Genomic DNA, 22,622 nt, shown 5'->3' with positions numbered 1-22,622 from the left:
AGGAGGAAAAGAGGGGGCAACTAGGTGGTGCAGTAGATAGAGCACTGGCCCTGGAGTCAGGAGGACCTGAGTTCAAATCCAGCCTCAGACCAAACACTTGACACTTACTAGCTGTGTGACCCTGGGCAAGTCACTTAACCCCAATTGCCTAAAAAAAAAAGAAAAAAAAAAGGAGGAAAAGAGGGTGGGGGGAAGGCAGATAGAGACAGAGAGAATTATCAGAGCCCTCTGGTTCCCCTAAAGATACATTCAAATATAATAAAAAGTTTAACTAAATCCTTTCAACTTCCAGAGGCAAAATTATCCAGCTTCTTGAAGATAAGTGACTAGTTCTAGTCTGCTTCGGGGAAAGTGAAAAAGTTAACAGAGAGCAAACTATAGTTACTGGGGAACTACCATTGTCAAGTACTTCCTTTGTCATTCTCCTAAGGTATAAATAAGGCCACAGTATAATACAACACAATATGTCAGCACTAAGCTGCATGATAAGAACAAAGTTCTAGGGGCAGCTAGTGTGGCTCAGTGGATAGAGCACTGGCCCTGAAGTCAGGAGGACCTGAGTTCAAATCTGGCCTCAGACCAAACACTTGACACTTACTAGCTGTGTGACCCTGGGAAAGTCACTTAACCCCAATTGCCAAAAAAAAAAAAAAAAAAAAAAAGGAACAAAGTTCTATAGTTGTCCAAAGAAGGAAGAGAGAAGTCTATACTGGAATAGTTTGGGAAAGCTTCACGGAGAAGGGATATTTAAATTGGCTTTTGATGGACAAGATTTAAGATAGATAAAGGAGCAGAGGGGCTATTCAAGTGGAGAGAACAGAATGAGGACAGGAGTGAGATGGAAATGGAATGATGCATATGTTAGGGCTTGGGAAAGCATTAAGGAGATGGAATTCTCATTCAGAAAAGGCACTAGGCTTTGTACACTTCAGGCAAAGTTTGAAAATTGTGGGCCCCCGTCCACTGTGTTTCTATCCACTAAAAGCTTTGAAACATCATTGTATGCATATGACTTAATTTATTACGGGATAAAATGCTATATGCCACAGAGAGAGGAATTTTCTGGCATTAGAAACATGTGCATCTATGAAAAGTAACTTTATAGTGTCCCTCATTGTTTACCCAGCTCCTTCCCATGCTGTCTATTAGGCAGCTGCACACCTGGCTTGCCCCCAGCCCCAACACTGCCTTGACTGAATGAAGCACAAGACTCATTATGAGGATACTGTGCACACGTGGGTGCTCAAAATTGTTCACTGAACTTTTTTTTTTTTTTAAGTAGAATTGCAAAGGTAGAGTGGCACTAGATGGTGGAGGGCCTGGAAAGCTACAAAGAAGACTTTAAGGTTATAGCATTCAGAACTGGAAAAAACCTTAAAGACCCTCTAGTTCAGGCCCTTTATTTTGTAGATGAGGAAATTGAGGTCCAAGTAAATGAAGGGATTTACCCAAGGTCACTCAAGTAGTAAAAAGCTAGGATTCAAACCCAGGTTCTTTGCCTCCAAAACCAGTATTTTTTCCTGATCCGATGAGCCACAGGAAGTTATTGTGGGATTCAATTCAACACACATATATTTAACACAGTACAAAGCACTGTGGTTCTGTGAGATAGGGATAGAAAGATGAAAATGGCACAATCTCTGTGCTCCAGGACCTTATAGACCAGGGGTGGGGAACCTACAGCCTCGAGTCCACATATGGCCCTCTAGGTCCTCAAGTGTGGCCCTTTGGCTGAATCCAAACTTCACAGAACAAATCCCCTTAATAAAAGAATTTGTTCTATAAAACTTGGACTCAGTCAAAAGTTTGTACCCAATGACCCAGAAGGCCACAGGTTCCCTCCCCCTGTAGACTATTAATATCTTAAGCAGAGTAGAGGTAGAATGAAAATGAGTCGGGGCAATGAGGCTGAAGCAATAATGAGAATATTATCAGAAGTCCCAAAGTGGAGTATTGAGCGAAATACTGATCTTCTAAATGTCCCATTTGCCATTTTTGTATTGAGTAACTAAGCATTCATGTTTCTGACTTAAAAACCACCACCCAAGTTGGCCACCTAAGTTCGTCTGCAGCCTTTTCCCTGAAAGCAGAAGCCAAGATGGTTCTACTGTAATAACGGGGAAATCACAAAATCCTCTGCTTTTTTTCTCTGTTCCTAACACTTAGCATAGTGTCTGGCACATGCTAAGCTTTAATTAATCTTGTTGATTGATTGATTGACTCCCATTACACATAGTAAGTATGAGGCCCTTGGCAAGGAAAGAAATCTGAGCGAATCAAGCTGTTCCTTAAGCCAGAAATTCTTTGTCAATTAGTCTTTACACAGCTAGTTTCAGGTCATTTGTCTATGCCCTGCTTTATCACACATAAAAAAAATAAAAACTTACGTTTACAGAGGGCTTTAATGTTTACAGTAATACTCTGAGGTAGGCAGCATAGGGATGATTATCCCTATTTTACTCACTGTAAAAAGTGAGGTTCTGAAAGGGTGGCACACCTAAGGTCACTTAGCTAGTGGGAGACCAATGACTCCCATTAGGAGTTCCTTACTCTAGGTCCATTATGCTTTGTTGATATGACAAACCCAAATGGTCCACAGCAACATGGTAGCAGTTTATTTGTCCCAGTCAGTGGCAGATAGGGCAGGAAGCAGGCCAGTTAGGAGATGTAAGGTTTGGGGTTAAGGCAGGAAAATAATTGACCTTACAATCACAATTTTCTATTAAAGTGTATTTTAGAAGAACATATTTTATTTCTTATTAATATAACACATTTCAGCATACACAGTTGTGTACCACTTCTCACCCATCCTAAAGAAAATTGTAAGATTTTTCCAATCTTGGTTATATAGTCAGTTCTGTTAAAAAAAAAAGTGTAAATTGGTTGCTTAGAATTTGGAATGTATTTTCTCAAAGAAATGTCTTAAAATAATATTTCTCAACCCATTAGCCATGGCTCTTGGAGGAAAGTAGAGTTACTGTCAAGGGTGCACACAGTTAGTCAAATGATTCAGTACAATAAACAATCAACCTAAAAAAAGAAAAGGAAAAAAGAAATACTGGCCTTAGCCCGTGGTGATAAAGATCACTCCTTAGGATTCTCATTTGAAACCTCCAAGACTGACTGTCTCAGGTCAAGCTAGCAAACACCACGTCTCCCCCTCTGTTCTTTTTTCAAAAATAAAAGTTTATTATCATTTGTTTTTCCACCATCTAAATTTCTCCTAGTTATCTCTCCTCCTCCTGCTTCCCAGAGAACCATCACATATAAAGCAAAGAATATCTTTTTAAATAAAAGAAAACAATCAGCAAAACCAATCAATACATTAAAAAAGTTTGAAAGTACATGCAATGTTACATACCTATGGACCTCTAGTCTCTGCAAATGAGTGGGGAGAGTTATCTTCTCATAGTTCTTTGGGGCCATGCTCAGTTTTTCCTCTAATTCTGAAATATTCACTTTGAGTTAATTTGTTCCTGTTCTTTGCATTTACGTCACTGTACTATATTGTTTTCGTGGCTTTACTTATTTTATCTGCATCGGTTCATTTAAGCCTATCCATGCTATTCTGGATTTGTCATATTCACTGGTTCTTGAAGCACTGTAACATGTCAGACCTGCACAACTTGGCAGTAGGCAGGGGCCAAAATTAAAATAGCTTAAACTTCTTCGGGCCACAGATAAATTAGATTAGAGATAGACTGAAGATGGTTGGTTGGCGCAGGTCACATGACAAACAGGAAAGCGTGCGCAGTGGCTACCCTACATTTTTCGTGGGCCTCGAAATCCTTTGGCAGGCAGCAAGCAGCCTGTAGGCCGTATGCTGTGCAGGCCTGTAACATATGTACCACAATTGTTTATCCATTTTTCAAGCAAGGGGCATCTACTTAGTTTCCAGTTCTTTACTACCACAAAAAGTGCTGCTATAAATATTTTGGTTTCAGGGAAGAAAGTTCAGGGAAATGTCTTCTTATTGATGTCCTCCTTGGGGGTATATACCTAGTAATACAATCTCCCCATTCTTAGGGAAAATAGTTGTGGTTAGCCTAATTTTTCAGGGTAAGTAATTTGTTATCAACTTAAATCCTAGCTTCAAAAATTTAATAACACTAAGTATAGGTAAAGATTTCCTAACACAAGGGCAGAGAGTGTCCATTGATAAGCAAACTGAGGACAGATTTGTGGAACATCTTGTAGGCAGATAAAGGGATGGAGAAGAGGCCAGGAACCTGTTTGCTCTGGAGTGATTCCCCATCTTCAGGCTCCCCCAATTACTTAAATCCTTATCTTAGAACTGAGTTCTACAGTGCCCAAACAGCTACAACCCCTAGGCAAAAAGGAGGATGCTGAATTTTAAATGCTTTCATTTGAGTGGCTCAGAAATCCTTGTACACATTTTAGGGTATTAGTCTTTAAGGTGAAGAAATTAAATTGATTCTGTATCATTTTATAATTGGTTCTATACTGTAATTGATCCTATTCTGTATTACTGCCCCATTTTGTATGATTGCTCAAGCCACATTTCTTTATCTCTTTCCCTATGAGCTTAGTTTAGAAGTTCAGTTCTGCTAATCACTGTTCTATTCTTGCTTCAGGGAAATCTGTTATCCTTAAGGGATGCTGGTAGATACCAAGGAGTCTGGTCCAGCATCTTTACACCACCAAGCTATCCTTCAAGGATGTCTGGTTTGTTATCGAAAAAAGTCTGGTCCACAATCTCTAACCTTACAGATGGATTCAAACAATGAATATTTGTTAGTCACAGGAGGGAAGGAGGGAGTTGTTGCTAGCCCCTTGTTCCCAATTTTCAACCAATCGTGTTGTCCTTACTCCCATGATGCTACCAGCCATGTAACCAATTACATTATTTTCCTCACCTACCCAGCTCTGTTCTTTGTTCTATGCTTCTAAAAAGGAGCTGTGCCTCCTCCTCTGGTCATTACTCTAACTGAGGTAGCCATTTGACCCACTGTGTTAACAGGCTCATGTTCTGCTCAGAATTCTGCACCTTGGTTTACCTTTATTAAGTTCCATTGAGAAAAAGGTTATTTCCAAAGTTAGCACCCCCACAGCCCAAAACTACACTTCACACTGGCCATACCCCATACATTGGAAAGAGCCCTGTAAATTTGCCTCTTGGTCTGTCTAAGACTTTAACCAGAAACAGTTCCTAGCCAATAAGAACAACAGAGAATAAAGGAGTGAGCCAAAGTGAAGGTAGAAAATGTTACAAGACTGAGACTAAAACTCAGTGGCCATTGACAAGCACATCTGCAGTGGTCTATGTAATTGCTTCTGGGGTAAGGTGGCAAGAGATTCTGATTTGGCTTGGGCAATTTGGGGTTTTGATTACAAGATAAACAGATGTACTAAGAACTGTCTTGGAAGACTGCTCCAGGTTATTTTAACTTACCAGAGAGCTATAGACAAACTGTGAGGTAACTAATATTACTTTGTAAAGCTGGTGATAAACTATGAAACCAAAGGTTAGTGAAAATAAAAATGTAAATCTCCACCCCCCCATCCAAATTCATGGACTTCCTGAAATTTATTCATGGACAGAGCCCTAGACACTCATTACCAAAGACTGACATACAGGGGTGGGAGAAGGTATATGACTTAAACTCACATTCTGATAGCTGTCCTATAGAATGGCAGCTGCAGCCATCTTAAATTTATTGTACTATGAACCAAGACATTTCTGTCAAGTTTTTCCAGCTTAAAAGAGGCTTTTATCACAACATCCTGGGCAAGCAGTCAGCAAAGGATTACTATCCCCATTTCACAAATGGATATGAAGAACCTGAGGCCCACAGAGGCTAATGGCTTGCCCACAGCCCCCTAGCTGGTAAGTGGCAAAGTTGTGACTTAAACTTTGATCTTCTAATTCCCAAACCAGTGATTTTTCCACCACCTCACAAGTCTGGGCAGCCCTCCATACTTCCTGTTCAGTAACTATCATAGCACATGGTACAAAGGAAAACCTCGTCTCAGGGCCACAGTCTTCCATTTCACTGATGGAATCTTTTAAAGGGAAATGGGCTCTGATTCAGAGCTGAATCAAGGATTTGATAGCGGTTTCTTTTCTCAATTTCAGATGTGCCTGAATGATGATGAACCAATATGTGGAATCTGTAAACTCTTTGGTGACCATAAGCCTCACAGGATTGCAAAAATTTCAGAAGCATATTCAGCGAGGAAAATTAGCTTTGCTGCGGATATAGAGCTGGTACTTCAGAAATCTGAAAGCACAACTCAAGCAACAGAGGTAGGGGACCATGTGACTCATTTCCCTGAGCTCACAGGCACAGCCTGATCACATTCTGTTCAAGTTCAGACAAGTATTCTACTTGGGGCACCAAGGGGAGGGGAGAGGGAGAGCTAAACCCAAGGAAAGAATAATACAGCACATACTACACAAAAGGTTTTTCATCAGTTTGCTCTGAAATGCGTTAACGTTTAGATTCTGTACATTTATGTACAGGAGACCACAGACTGTAGAAAGAGCTGCAGAAAATTGTTGGTTTACTGTCCACTGAGTTATGCTATTTCAAATCCAAAGTATCAGCCATATCTCAGCTTCTATATAGGGCAGTACATTGTTTTTCTTGCATTCATGTATTTTTCCCTTATAAAACATATTTTAAATGTAAATCTGGAGGGAATATATTGACAACAAAAGAAAATAATCAAAGTTATAAATCACTAGAGAAAACTAAGTTGTCATTTGGCAATAGACACTGTGGGTCTACTCTTTCATCCTCTATGCATCAAACTAGCATAGTCTTATTTAAATAGCAATTTGTGCCCAGTATATCTAATTTGATCCCCATAACCCTGTGAAGTAGGAAAGGCAAGTACTCCCATTTAACAGATGAAGAAACTGAGACATAGGGAATTAAATCAATTTGTCCAGTATGACACAGCTAGAATATGGCAGAACTGGGCTTTTAACCTAGGTCTTTGGACTCCAAAGCCAATTGTCTATCCCTGCCCCCCCCCCAAGTGAATTTGCCTCAAGGACAAGTATTCCTAGTTATAGCTCTGTGGCAGTCAGGATTTGAATTTGGGACTCCTGACGAAAAATCTAGGCTTCTTTCTACTCTACCCTAGTTGCTGTTGTTCAGTCATTCAGTAGTGTCTGACTCTTCATGACCCTGTGCACCACAGCACACCCTGTCCATGGGGTTTTCTTGGCAAAGATAGTGGAGGAGTTTGCCATTTCCTTCTCCAGTGGATTAAGGCAAACAAAGGTTAAGTGACTTGTCCAGGGTCACACAGCTAGTAAGTGTCTGAGGTCACATTTGAACTCATCTTCCTGACTCTAGGCCCAGCACTCTATCCACTGATTACCTAACACACTAATGCCCTCTCCTAAATGACCAAATGAGTGATTCAGTTAGACCAAAGACTTGTGGGTATATTTACTTGTATTCTACAAGAAAATATAAAGATATTTTGAAACTTAGGAATAAGGAAAGCTAAGCATTCTTCTTCATGTCAGACTATCCAGTGAAGGTTGCCCTAATTCTGAAAGTTTTTGACTGTGTAACCTGTATTGAGGTTTATGACATGAACATAATGATTCACTCAAGGTAATGTGCATGGTAATGTTACTCTATACACATTTTAGAATTGCAGCATTATAGAGTATCATTTGGAAGGGACCTTAGGACATAGAATGTCATCATTGGAAAGGACCCAGAACACAGAATGTCAGAGCTAGAAGGCCTTAAATTCTAAACAGGGGGCTCTGAACTGGATACAGTAAGCGCTAGAGAGACAGTGAAGGGTTTTGTTTAGAGGAATGACATAACCAGTTCTATTATTCTGGAAATGATAGTGTGAAGAATAGACTGGAGATGGAAGAGGAAGGGAAAACCCCTGAAAGCCAGTGGGCCACTAAATGGTGTGTGTGTGTGTGTGTGTGTGTGTGTGTGTGTGTGTGTGTGTGTGAGTCCCTCCGTCTCAGCAGCTGAAAAGCTCTATGCATAGACGTCACCACTTGCCCGAATGTTCACCCAACACTCATCACAAACTTCCAACGTTGAGCCAACCCAAACATTGTTGTGTAGTCACATGCTCCAGAACTATTAGGGAAGAACGATCATTTCAAATAAACAAACAAACCACATACTCTATTCCTATACTGATTCCTGAGGCTCTCGTTCCCATATAGACCTGTTGAGCCTGCTGCATTCTGGAATTTCATCTCCAGCTGGAGAGGCAGGCTGTAGTTTTTTTAACAATTTCTCTGATTAGAGAAGAGATTTTTCAGATGTTGTTTTACACAATCACCAAAGAAAGCTTCCCACACCCCACAATAGGATTACAGGACTGACAGCTGGCAGGGATCTTAGAGATCTAGTCCAACTCCCTCATTTTACAGAAAAAGAAATCAAGCCAGAGAAAATGTGTCTTTTCTAAGGTCATCAATAGCAGAGCTATGATTCATACCTAGGTCTTTTTACTTTAAATTCAGTGATCCAGCCGTCACACTATGCTATCCTGGCCCCATTCCCCCAGTTTCTTCCATTTTATAAATAAGGATACAAGACACAGAGAGGTGATGACCTTAACTGAACCAACATTTATTAAGGGCCTACTCTAGGCTGACAGAAGAGAAAGACAAAAACAAAAGAGACCCTGACCTCAAGGAACTTCTTTTCTACTGCAGGGAAATAGCACTTACATAGACAAGTAAAGGTAATGTAAGGTAATTCCTGTGAAAGAGTATTAACACCTTTAGCTTAGGAGGTGGCACCTGGGTTGAGCCTTGAATCAAAATAAAAACTGTAAGAGGCAAGACGAGGTGGGGGTGCACTGGAGACAAGGGCGAGTTTGGCTCTTAGGTTCCATGGGAATTACCCTTTATTCCTCATTCTTCTTCAACCTACATAACCAATCATGGCCAAATCTTGTCCTTTCCATTTCCAGGACATGTCTCTAACCCTTCTTCTTCATTCAGGGTGGCCTCTTAATTGCCCTCCCTTACTGTCCTTCCACTTAAGAGATATTCCTTAATCATGCCACTCTCCTACTTAATAAACTCCAGTTGCTCCCTACTGCCTCTAGGACCAAATATAAATTAATAAAGCCTTCTCTTTGTCTTTTAATGCCTTTCACAGCTTAGACCCAATCTTTCTAGTTTTATTATACGTGACTTTCCTTCCTGTACTCTAAGCTCCAGCCAAACTAGCCTCCCTGTTCCTCCCACTTGGCTTTCCATCACCATCTCCACCCACGTCTTTCCACTGGCCATTCTCCATGCGTAAAGTGCACACCCTCCTCACTTCCGGTTTAGAATACTTCGCTTTCTTCAAAGTTCAGCTCAAGTGACAACTCTTATGAGATCTTTCCTGATCTCTCCAGCTGCTAAAGTCCCTCCCCCCCTTTCCCAAGATGACCTGGTAGTCATTTTGCAGATACTTATATGCGTGCATGGATTTCCCCCAAGAGAATATAAGTTTCTTGAAAGCAGAGACTGCCATTTTTGTTTTCATATCCTGTAGCACATAACCAGAATATAGAAGGGCTTGATAAGTGCTTACTATTGCCTGATCAGACGGCTAGATCTAAGTGTCAGGGCTGAGGCTCAACTCAGGTCTTTAGATTTTAAATCCAGCTTCTTTCCATACTATGCTGTCTCCGATACTTGCTACATGTGTGGTCATTTTATTTTTCTAGGTCTCATTTTTCCTATCTATAAAATGAAGACATCAGTAGATGATCTGACGTTCCTTTCCGCTCTGGATCCTATAATTACAAAGGTGCTTCCTATGAACAGCTACATAAATTCCAGACCTAGGCCCATGGTTCAGTTCAGAATATGAGTGAGATGTTTAAAAAAAAAAAAAAAAAGAATGCTATGTTAAGGGAAACCGTTGTGAGTACTCTGAAAACAAAGAGGGAATAATTCTTAGCTGTTATTCATTCAGAATGTTTATTAAGCAGCTACTATTCAATTAAATGAATATTTTTAAATGTCTGTGCTAAACAAAGCAATGTGCTAGGTATTGGAGATAGGATACAAAGACAAGATGAATAAGTCCCTGTCTGGCCTCGAAGAGTTTATATTCTACTAGAGAAATATAGCATGCACATAGTTAATTAAAAATAATAATAATTTCAGGAAGAAAAGAGTACCAGCATGTAAAGTGGACAAGGAGAGGCTTTGGGTAGGAGGGAGCACCTGAGCTGAGCCTTGAAGGTTGCCAGGGATTCAAAAAGACAGAGGTGGAAAGGGAGAGCATTCTAGACACCAGGGAGACAGTCTGTGCAAAGACAGAGACAGAAGGTCAAGTTTGGCCAGTTTGGCTACAAGAAAGAACACGTGAAGAGGAATAATATGAAATAAGTTTGGAAATGTAGGTGAAAACCAGGTTATTGAGGGATTTAAAAACCAGGCTGAGAAGTCTGGAAATAGGAAATTGTCATTTTGTGAGGGAGCCAACGTCGAAGAAAACCTGGACCCTGTTATTATGGAATGGACAATCTAGTAGAACAGACAGATAGGAAGAAGACAAATAACCATCTTAAGAGAGAAAATGTGAAAGTACAATAATGGAGGAATTGTGTGCGGTGGGAGTGCAGGGAGGAAGAGTTCCAGTTTAAGGGGGTTGGGAATGAAGCCTTCTTTATGAAGGAGACACCATTTGAGCTTGGCCTTAAAGGATAATGAGGATCTATAGCCAGGTGAGAATAGGTGAGGAGGAAGATTCCATTTCTCAGGGAATAGTGTCAGAAAAGGTATGAAAATGGCAAAGTGGAGGTTGTGTTCAGGATCAAGCCAAACCAAAATCCATTCTAAATCACCCCAAAATGAATAGGAACAATATTTTTGTCCCCATTCTCCCCCACTCCTCACTTTAGGATTTAAAGCTAGAACAGAACTTAGAAATCATAGCTCATATTTATATAGAGCTTTAATGTTTGGAAAAGTTTCCATACATCTGGTTTAGTCTTCACAAGAACCTTGTAAGTTTAGTGCTACACTTAGCCACATTTTACAAATGAGGAAACTGGCTGAGAGAGGTGATTTGCCCTGGGTCACCAAGTCTGAAATGGGATTCAAAACAAGGGCTTCCTGTGTTCAGATAGCACTTTATCTAACGTGACATTCTTTCCCCCAAAATCTAATTCAAAGGTTCTTAACCTAGAGTCTGTGAACTTGTTTGTTTTTGTTTCGAGAGGCAATAGGGGTTAAATGACTTGGCCAGGGTCACACAGCTAGTGAGTATCACGAGTCTGAGGCCACATTTGAACTCAGGTTCTCCCGACTCCAAGGCTGGAGCTCTATCCACTGTACCACCTAGCTGCCCCCGTGAACTTGTTTTTAAAAAATAGATAACTATTTCAATATATTTGATTTCCTTTGTACTCCTATGTAATTTATTTCCATGTATTTTAAAAACATTATTCTGAGAAGGGGTCCATAGGCTTCATCAGACTTTCAAAGGGGTCCATGACACAAAGAAAGTTACGGTCTACTTTCATTTTACACATGAATAAACTAAGGACACAGAAAAGTGAAGTGACTTTACCAAGGACACACAAGAACACAGCCTCAACATTAGAACTCAGATCCTCCACCTCCCCAGGGTTGGGCTAACAGGTTTCAAGGGCCCCTTACAACACTAAAATTCTACATGCCCATAACTCAATACCTGCACATTTCATTCCTCAAATGCTTGCTGACCAGGGCAGATACACGTGGGAGCAATTCACTAAAAAAGTGTGTATGCCATTTTAACAGGAAACAGAAAAACTGATCAGTGAGCTCATCACCAGCACAGCAGATACTCGAGCTATGATCGACACTATTGGAAGCAGCCTATTAAATGGTATCAAATTTAGGATTGCCACCCTGAAAAAGAAATTAGATAATGAACATTCTACCAAATTAGAGAAATTGCAGCTTGTTGCCAGGGAACTTCAAGCCCCCAGACAGCTTTACCAGCAGATGAAAACTCTTCTGGAACAACATTTGAACGCAGTGCAATTCCTTCACGAAGATAAAAAGCTTAGGACAGAAATAGAGAGACTTATGGAAGGCAACTCTCTCCCAAAGGTGCCAGGAAAAGATAACATTTCCATCAGGCACTATTTTCAAGAGCTCATCAAAGGCATGAACATTACTGATTTTGTTCTCTCTAAAACAGACCAGGTATTGGTGAATGCTGCTGAACTGTGTGAGGCCGGGAGGTCAGGGTGTTCAACACGGAGCACTTTGTCAGGAGATATTCCAGATGAGATTTTCTGTAAGACTGTGTTGGGTTTGTTTCGGAAACCAAATGAAAAGGAGCCCAACCTTCCTCGAAATCCATCTTGTTCAGCCTGCAGTCCATCCTCTACAATTAGCCCCACACAGGAAAGTGATACTGGGTCAAAAGAATCAACAGTATAAGGCAATATTTAGAGCATGAAGATGAATGCTGCTTCTATCACTGCAGATGCAGTCAGAAAGACACAACTAGATTAAAAAAAAAGTCTTCAAATTGTGTTTTTTTCTTCTCTTTCAACCAAGGGGCTCCACCGGGAATAAAACTTATGAGAATTTTTTTTTTTAACGGAAACTTTACGTAGATATCTCTTCATGCTTTACTCTTGGACTGATTATGCCCCAGGTCAGCATGTGAGTACTTTCAATCTGAAAGGATTTGGGGGCTGAGCTCTTGGCTAATGAGAGGAGAAATTTAACAGAACAAAAAAGCACAGTGAAAGGTAGAGGAGTGATTATCTCTGATCACTTGCCATGGAATGTCAGTTCTTGGGTTTGACCTAAGAACAGTTTTCATTGGTTAGAAATTCTATGAACACATTTCAATCCACAGTAATGAAAGCTTTGGAGGGACCCCTGCTCATGCTTTCTCCCCTTTTGTTTCCCCCTTTCCACTGAATGAAGTAACTGCTGGGGAAGGGCTCCTTTAGGAATCTTGCTGCAGTTCTGTAGAATGGGAGGAAGTTCTCCTCCTTCCATAATTCTTGTCAAGAGAATAAGTCTTAATTAATAGACAATATCAAACAGTCCAAAGAGCACTAGCTTCTTGATTCCACTGCTGGCTTTACTATTTATGACCTTTTCTGACCTTGGGAGAAGTCAATTCTTTTCTCTGGGGCTCACATTCTTTAGCTACAAAAACATTAGAAGAACTCCAAGCTCCTTCTAGTTCTAAATTCTAGTCCATTAAAAAAAAAAAGCACCTGTAAGACCCTCAGCTCAGTCTATAAGGGAAAAAAATGATTGTTCACATTTTTATAGTGGTTTCAGGTTTCCAAAGCACTTTCCTCCAAATAGCCTCGTAGGTAGCGCTATCTTATAGAGGAGGATATAGAAATTTAGAAGAGGTTAAGGCACTTGCCTCCCCTCACACACATAGTTAAGAGTTAAGATAGTAAGAAGCAGAGCCAAGACTGGAACTGGGGCCTTCTGACTCATCTAGTATCCATTTCACTGGAGCCTCTTACTAGTGTTTTCAGCATTGGGCTGGGGGTTAAAGAGTCTATAAAAGAAATGTAAAATGTAATCCCTGCCATCCAAGAGTTTACAATCAACTTGGAGGCATCCATGTTCCTCCCACTGCATTTGGTACCAAGAGGTTTTAAAGAAATTTTAGTTAACTGCATTTTTCAAGGATTTTTAAAAACTCATAATTATCCATGAGAGGTAGGCTGTGTACTGCAGGAGTCCAGGAGTCTCCACAGTGAAAGTGCAAATGTGTTACCCAGAAAGGGAAACAGTAACCCATTAATATCTACAGAAGTATTAGCACAGGGGTGGGGAACCTGCAGCCTCTGAGGCCATAGGTGGCCCTCTAGGTCCTCAAGTTCGGCCTTTTGACTGAGTCCAAATTTCACAGAACAAATGGATTTGTTTTGTAAAACTTGGACTCAGTCAAAAGGTGGTACCCAAGGACCTAGAAGGCCTCATGTGGCCTTGAGGCCACAGGCTCCCCACCCCTGTATTAGCACCTCCACTAAAATAATTCACTATTATCTTCTGTACAGACTAATGGAGAATAAGCTATGACATGTCCTACCAAGCTGAAAAAGCTTTGACTATGGGCCCAGGGATGGAGTGTGTGTTTGTCATCTGAGGACCAGCCTATGGATTATCAAGAAAGGGCTGACAACTTTTTCGATTACAACTCATGAAACTGTGTACTGTGACATAGAGGGGTAGTGATCTGCATCAGTGAAGGGAGCACCTGCACAAATTAAAGAAACATCTTATCAGATTAGCTGAGTGCAAGGTCCAGAAGGAGGAGGTTTCAGGAAAGGTAAGCCTTGATGAATAAGGAAGGAAGAGAAGTCTAGAATTTGACTAAACCAGGCAAGACAGGTCTGAATGCTTAGTGGGATACCACAGTGAGTGGTCACGTGCATCTTAAGGATTTCAGGAGGGCAACATACATTGGGGGGATGGAGGGGTGTAAAGGGGAGAGGAGATGGGCTATAGGGAGGGAGAAAAGGGAAACCAAAAGCAATTTACTTACTGTTTTACCATGAGTGGGTTCAATGGGCTCCCACCCCATCCTCCCCTAAATTATAATTGAGTAAACTCCCATCCAGATTGCCTTCCTTTACCCACCCTTACACAAGCCAGACCCTGCTGTTCTTTTAGGCAGCTGCTTCTGGCTGCCCCACAATCCTATCAAGAAGGGACTAGGTATAGATGAACAGTTAAGCACACTACTTAAAAGTAATCCTAGGCTGTGAGAGATCCTAGGCTGTGTCTGGCTTTTGGCTCTTGCCAACTATGGCAAACTCTTGTATACCATGGGCATTCTGGTTCATCAGTGAGAAATGTGTTTGGGGCTGTCACTGGGGGCATTCCCCCAGAGGGGACCCCCATTTCTTTGGTTTGACTGGTCTTCAGCATTGCACAAAGCCTCTTTCTATCAGGTTTTGTGCACAGTACACACTGTAGACTCCTTAGAAGGCAAGATTAATCGTATCTTTATCTCCTAAAGGCCTTCAAACATGATGACACTCCTGGACAAATTACTAAACTGGGAGTTAGGAAACTAGGGTGATAGTCTTAGCTCTGCCACTAATTTAGCTGTGTGACCTTGGGCAAATCATTTCTCTCTGGGCCTTTGTTTCCTAATTTATAATACGAAGGGCCTGGATTAGACGATATCCATGGTTCCTTCCAGCTTTACAATCTTCCATTCTGAGCTGTTATAAACTTGCAACAGTTTAAGGCATCAATTCCCTTGAAAGATAACAGGATTCTAAAGGATTAATTTCTATCAGCTATTTTTCAACCAGAATTGTGCAAACCATGGCTGTAATAATTTTTTGTTGAAGAAATTGCTTGTTATGCATGTGGTATACAAGGCAGGGTTAGAAGTCAAATGTTTTTACTTTGTCTCTCAAATTCCATGTCTTGCCAAGTTCTATTTCAACAAACTTTCGAAGGCATAAGCAGTGATATGTCAGAAACAAAACCGAAACTATCTTCACTTGTGGCTTCTATTATTGTGAGAAGCATGATAGTGTTCCAATTTAATATAGTTCAACAATTATTTAGTTATCTACTATACATAGAGCACTTTGCAAGGGAGGACACAAAATTTATATACGTCGTGGCTCACAGTCAAGTTTACTAACTGATTGATATTGATCATTTATATCAATCAAATCCCAAACCTCAGTAACTACAAGCTGACAACTCGTTGTATAGAAATTCTCATACCTGCTGATACAGAATATAAAAAGAGAATCAGAGAGCAATCAAACACCTATTATGTAACAGACTGCTGGCCTCTGGTGAAACAAAGACAAAAATGAAACAGTCCCTTTTCTCCTGGAGCTTATACTGTATATACTGTATCAGGGGGAGATACTATGTACATAGTTAAATTAAGTTTGTACAAAATAGCCACTGGGGGGATGGGAATCAGGGCTGAGCTGAGTTCTGGAGGCAACGAGGCATTGATTCTAAGAAGGGGATAGTCTGGGCACAGGCCCAGAGCTAGGGGGGGACCCCCAAGTTCTGAGTTGGGATGGTTGGGAGGACGGTGGTGCCCTCGTGGGGTGGGGAGGAGAAAGACAATGAGCTCGTTAGAAACGTGAGCCTGGAGGTGGTGGGGCAGGTCAGGGCCTGGACAAATGGACCATAACTGGGATCACCAAGAGGAGGAGTAAGAGGGAGAAGAGAGGAGTCACGGCTGCGGGGGGGGGGGCGGGGGCGGGGGAAGACTGACAACGGAGGTGGAGGAGGGGGTGGCCTGGGAGGGAGTTAAGGGTTTTTGCTTTTAAAGGGGGGGCTCTCCCGGGCCATCTCTAAGCTTTCTTCCTGCTCTAGATCCTCTGCCCAAGGTCACTGCAAAGCTGATCAGTGGCAGAGCTGGGACAGAAAGTCTGGCCCTTCACATTTAACCTCCCATCCCGGCCAGGCCTTGTCCCTGTTGCCCACAGGCCTTCGCAGAGGTAGGTGAGCACAAGACCGAAGGCTGGGGGTCAGGAGACCTGTGTTGGAAACCTGGCACTGCTGTGTGACCTTGGGGAAATCACTGAACTTCTCTGGGCCTCAGTTGGCTCCTCTGACAAAACGAGAATGGATGCCAGCTCTGGGCCTGCCGCTCCCTTTACAGGGCAGTTGTGAGGGGGAAAGTATCGCCAATCGCAAATCCTGGGCAAACTAAGGCTCTAAGAGTTGGGAGGGGAGGGGAGTCGGCCGAGGAGAGCCCCTCAGCATGGGCCTCTTCCCAATGCTCAGCCCCTCCATCACTGCGGGCCTAACGGCTTCCCTGCGGCCACGTGACGACAGGCCTGTCAATCTGCGGCAGGCGGGAGCCGAGCTAAGGGCCAGGCGGGGAGGGTGGCCACAAGGCCTGTCACTCCTCGGTTTCCACAAATGGGAAAGGAGGATCGGATCCGGAGAAGGCGGGCTCTATGTTCTCCCTTCACCAAAGGGAGTCGGGAATCTCAGCCTCGAGGTGGGCGGGCTCCTTTTGCTTTAGTCCAGTGGGAGCGGGAGAAAGTAGGCGCGGCGGGAAGGAATGGATCGGAGGAGCTGTCATTCCTTTCTTTTCTTCCAATAAGCGGCCAGGGAGCTGCCAGCTCCGCCAAGGGGCCCTACCTTCCTTCCCTCCTTCCCTTCCTTCCTTCCCGCGATGCCTTTACCTCGGGCTGCCGCGGCGGCGCTCGCCCCCGCGACTCCATCCGGGTCCTTGCCGCCGCGGGTTATCCCGTACGGCGTTCCGGGGAAGCGGCCGGCGCTGGGGGCCCGAGGCCGGCGACTGCAGGCGGCGGGCCCGGGCCTCGGTCCTCTCCTCAGCCCTGAGGTGGGTGAGGCAGGAGCGGCCGCCATTTTCTTCGCCCTCTGAGGCGGAAGAAGAGGCGGTGGCGGGCTGTGGGGGGAGGTGAACAGGGGCGGGGGGAAGAGGGGGAGACGGTCGCGCCGGGCGAAGAGGGCTGGGGCCCCTCTGGGTGAGGAGCCGCGGCGGGGCCGCTTCTTCCCCACCAGGCCCGGGACGACCGGGCTGCCTAGGGAGAAGCGGGGGCGGGCTGGGCCCGGGCCGGTGGCGGCGCCCGCGGTGACAGGTGCCCACCACGCCGGGCGTGGGGAAAGCGGGGACTCGGCCCTCTCTGACGCGGCCTCCTGCGCCTCGCCTGAGGTAGGCCCTGGGAGCTTACTCCAGTCGAGGAAGCTGGCGGCGGGGAGGGGGAGGGGAACGTGGGGAAAGAGAGTGAGAGGGAGAGACACCTTTTCCCCTCCCCCTCCCCGCACTTCAATCAAACTTGAGGCGCCTGAAATCCCTCCTCCCCGGCCGGCGCTCATTGGCTGACGGCGCCCATTGCCCCAGCGTGAGAGGCCGCGGGGGCCGCTCGGGCCTCCGTCACTTCCGCTATCAGGTTTGTGGGCAGGGAAGACCTTGGCCTTAGGGGTTGGGATGAAGGAGGGAAGGTAGGGAGTGCGAGGGAAGGAGAGGAGGGAAAATTTGAAGGGAAGGGGTGGGCCGGAGGTGGAGGGTGGGGGAGGGTTCCGAGGGGGCTGCTGGATTGCTTTTGACCTCCCTTTATCTATTTGCATCCTCCAATCCCTGGAGCAGCTGCTGTTGCTGAAGCTAAAGGTCTGCAGCAGCAGCCGCCCCCGGGGGGGGGGTGAAATGGGGATATTCTGTCGGAAAGGAAGGAGGAAATTATGTTCGTGGGATGGGGCTTACTGGTTTGAGCAGCAGGTTTGCTTCGTTGAGTCACCGGAAACAGATTTAAGTACCAGCCCTCGAGGTTTGCCTCCAGCTTTTTAAAGATAGATAAATTAATATTTATTTTGGGGTCATTTTGGGTAATTTCTGTGAGCTCTCGAAATCGAGGCCCTTCCTGATAGTTAGCTAATATACTTACTGTGGGTTGCTCCAGTATGAACAATGTTAACCTCTATGTCCTTGGCCAGAAATTTCTTTTTTGCCCAACATTTTCCCCCTCTGGCCACCTGCTACTGCTTTAAAGGTGGCAGACATGTTTTTATTGGGGGGGAGGTGAGTAATTTTTTTTAACAGAATCTTAACTTTGTGAACTGATTTTTAAGAAAAACATGAATGAGTAAATTGGAGCAGGTACAGAATTGTGAGTTCCACTTGTACCTAAGTGCTTAATTGTTGGTGGAATATTTAGAGATACAAGATTTTTTTTCTTAAAACTTTTATTACTCCTTTTTAATGCTTCTAACTCCGAAAACATTGAGGAATTGTGGTGTGAGAACTCATTGTGCATTCACCTAAATGGCCACGGACATTCTTTGTTTCATAGATGCATGTAATAAGTTGACAAAATACCCTTGCAGTTTTGAAACAGATTTGAAAGACATTTTCATCTTAAGCATATAACAAACATTTTTTCAAATATGTTCTTGGAATCTTTAAAATTAATTAATCCCTCAGTGTGTTTATACTTTAATTCACAATGCCACAGGTTGGTCTGGGTTTTAGTATTTATATTCTGTGAGAAACGGGTTGGTATAGATGAAAAGATTTTGCTTAAGAATTACTTTTAAAGGGAGTTTCGAGATTAATTTTGTGGCAATTTTAGTCATTAAAAGTTGAATTGAAGTTGGAAAAAATTCTTCTTTGAAATTCCTTTAGATTTATGTTGATATTTCCATATAAAATTGAAACTACCCAGTACTGTTACTATCTGCACTGATGTGAATTTTTATTTTCTAAAAATGTTTTGGCATCATCGGCAGTCAGTTATGATTGATCATAGTCAAATATTACAAGAAATAAGTTGTTCTGCCTCGTAAGGTAATGATCGTTTAGGAACACATAACAGTGCTTGACAGAAAATTGGTGCACAAAAAATTTAAGGAAATTTACAATTTTTTTAACTCAGATTTTTTTCTTGGGGTCTTACATTCCATTCAACCAATTTAGGAAAATGCTTTCTTTGTTTTAAAACAGCTTGCCTGAAAATTAGAAAGTTAGCATTTATTGCCCACAGAATTGAGGGGAAATTAATGAAACTTTTAAATATGCTAAATTTATTGTGAAATTTTAGAGTATGAAGAATGGATATCTAGGGAATTAACCTAGTCCAACTCAATTTACTGAAGAGGAAATCGAGGCCTAGAAAGATGGAGTGATTTTACCCATGGGCAGTTAGGTGGCACATTGGATTGAGTGACTGACCTGACGTCAGGAAGACTCATCTTCCCAATTTCAAATCCAGCCTCAGACACTTACTAGCTCTGTGACCCTGGGCGAGTCACTTAACCTTGTTGTTTGCCTGTTTCCTCATCTGTAAAATGAGCTGGAGAAGGAAATGGCAAACCACTCCAGTTTCTCTTCCAAGAAAACCCCAAATGAGGTCATGAAGAGTTGGACATGACTGAAATGATTGAACAGTCACAACACATAGAACTAGCTAGTGCTGTACTGAAACTAGAACCAGTCACCTAACTCCTAGACCAGTGCTCACTTAGACACCCCAAAGTCTTTTCTTTTTTTAAATGGTATTTATATAATTGCTGTTAGCATCAGTGGGATTTCTTGGCCATGCTTTTGTTTAGTGGGATGTCTGCCATATAGTCAGATATTTAGTATCTTGTTTATTCAGTACTCTCTTGATGTTTCCATTTTGTGGGTTCAGGAGAGTAGTTCTGAAAATTATTTTCTTCCTATTTTCAATTTATAGCTGTGGTCTTTTCCAGTATTAAAAACATCATGTGTTTTCAGTCTGTGAAACATACTTTGGTGTTTGGAGGAGTTAACTTTTTATTAATAACCATCATATGTCTATAATGGTAAGAACAGTAATCTTGTTTTGGAAGACCTAGGTTCTTTCCACTGATTTATCCTGGGCTAGTCATTTAATCTTAAGGTGTGGGGGAGGAGCATATAACACTTAAAACTCCTTCCCTAGGTTCTGTTGACTGTGCTTTAAACATTTAACATTTATAAGAGTGATTTGTTTTTATTTAGATGCTAAGTTTTTTTTTTCCTTAATTTTCCACCCTGGAATTAGCCATTTTATTCTAGTATAATGGCTATAAAAGAATATACAGTATTCTTCTTGAATGAGATACCAAAATTACTTTACATGACTTTAGAATTAGGGTATGCTGAAATCTTGGTCATTAATATACTAGTTGGTTTTTTTACACTGCTCTGACATTGTAAGAGTGAACTTTAATAAGTAATTTTATATTCTCCTTGCTTGGAATTCTTAATCTTATAACTTCCTTTACTTCCCAAGGTTATTAAAATGACTAATAAAGTAGACTATAATGTACTTTACTTCAGAAATATATTCTACATACTGCAGAATTATTTTGCCACAGTAGAAAATTCTAATTGGTTAACTGTTTTTCAAAAAATAAAGTTACTCTATACATTTGCAAATTTAAATGGTGGGCCAAAATTGTGTACTGATTCACTCTTTGCTTATCTATAAAATTAAGAGGTTGAATGAGTGCTCTCCCAAAGTCTCTCCAAACTCTCAAATTATATGATTATAGGCTATGATTAGCAGCTTTTGTGAAGTTAGTCTTTGTAAAACATTTTCATTCTTTTCCCATATTTTATAGATTAAAGATTTCTTTCTTTAAAAAAAAAGGCTATTTAAAATTCTGGGATGTAGGGTATATTCTGAAAAAATACATATCAAGATGATAACTGTACCTTTAACAGACTTTTATTTTTAGGGAATATTTTAAGAATTTTAAATATTGTTAAAATGATTCATGGTTATGAAGAATCCTGTTGATGGCTATTTTAGTATTTTAACTTTAATTTTAAAATTTATTTTTAATTAATATTTTAGTGTATGTATTTTCATCTCTAATTGAAGTAATTTTACTGCTTTTATGTTAACACAGTAAACTCTTAATCTTGGGTTTCATTTTCTTGTAGGTTTACATTAAATATATTAGCTAGTAAGGATTCACTTGTAAAATACTGCCTCATTTTCTAAGTTAATAAATTGTTAACGGTATATTACTTGTGAGGCCATTCTGAGTAAGCAACTTCCCAAGAGCCAAGCGACATCTAGAAAATTAATCGTGATTACCAGAAATGAAGCTAGTTGCAGTAAATTGTCTTTCTGGAATCTAAACTGGAAAAAGTTAGATAACCAAAATTTTTCTATTGTACGGGGCGGGGGGTTGAAAAGGGACTTGATATAGTCAAGTGTTTTGGTTTCAGATCCTGATATGGCCCTATGGCCTGAACAAGTTGAGAGACTTTTAAAGCTGTAGCTTCTTCATCTATAGAATTGGAGGAGGGAAGAGTGATTGGAGTTGATTTTCTCTATTCTTTTCTGGGTCTAAATCCTGTGTTCCAATGATAATTGACAGTTGTAATGATGATCTTTTTTTTTTTTTTTTAAATGAGGCAGTGGGGATTAAGTGACTTGCCCATCACACAGCTAGAATGTGTCAAGTGTTTGGTCTGGGGTCAGATTTGAACTCAGGTCCCCCTGACTTCAGGGCCGGTGCTCTATCCATTACACCACATAGCTGCCCCATGATGATCTTTTTCAATCATGTTAAATTGATTTAGTTCAGAAAAGTTTAAATATGTACTATCCTAGTTCTTTCAAACATGTTAATCCTTATAAAGAGTTATGGAATGTGTCATTGTTAAACTATTTTGGGATATAATCAATTTAGGTCAATTCAAGTGTGGTCTGTATAGTGACCAAGGATATGATTGGCTTTGAGGACTTAGAAAGTATAGTTTAATGCTTGTAATATTGGACAAGGTGCTTGCACATTTAGATTTGAAGACCAATCTACAACATCTCACTTCTGTTTGTGTAAAGTTTATTGAGAAAATTAAAAACTTTTTGGTTTTATTTTGGAAATTGTAGGCAGGTCAGTTAATGTCTGTAATCTGTTGCTTGAAAGAATGTTGTAGGTATTAGTGAATTTCAAAGAAACGAAGTATACAGACTACCTGTGGAAAAGTTTGCCTAACAAGACTTGAATATTTATAGAGTATTATAATCAGATTAATCATCTACTTGGTGTTGAACAGAGTCATAGGTATCTTGAATACCCAGTACATAAATTTAAGTAAGTTTATTTTTGTTAGTTGTGCTTCTGATTTATGAGTAAGTGAAGCTGAGCAGATTTCTGTTTACTTTTAAGAAATCTCCATTTAAAAAATTTA

General features: G+C 41.5%; 1 long non-coding RNA gene across 1 annotated transcript in view; it reads left to right on the top strand.

Annotated features, from left to right (window-relative positions):
• Window positions 1-17,239: 17,239 nt before the first annotated feature.
• Window positions 17,240-22,622, top strand: part of LOC114024050 — a 19,779-nt gene continuing 14,396 nt past the window's right edge. Inside the window, exon 1 of the long non-coding RNA XR_003566864.1 lies at window positions 17,240-17,294. This is a non-coding gene — a long non-coding RNA (uncharacterized LOC114024050). The remainder of the gene's footprint in view (window positions 17,295-22,622) is intronic.

This window comes from Vombatus ursinus, unplaced genomic scaffold (genome assembly GCF_900497805.2).
Source record: "Vombatus ursinus unplaced genomic scaffold, bare-nosed wombat genome assembly UNPS02014820.1, whole genome shotgun sequence".
Classification (NCBI taxonomy): Eukaryota; Metazoa; Chordata; class Mammalia; order Diprotodontia; family Vombatidae; genus Vombatus; species Vombatus ursinus.
This window is presented reverse-complemented; position numbering and strand designations above follow the sequence as displayed.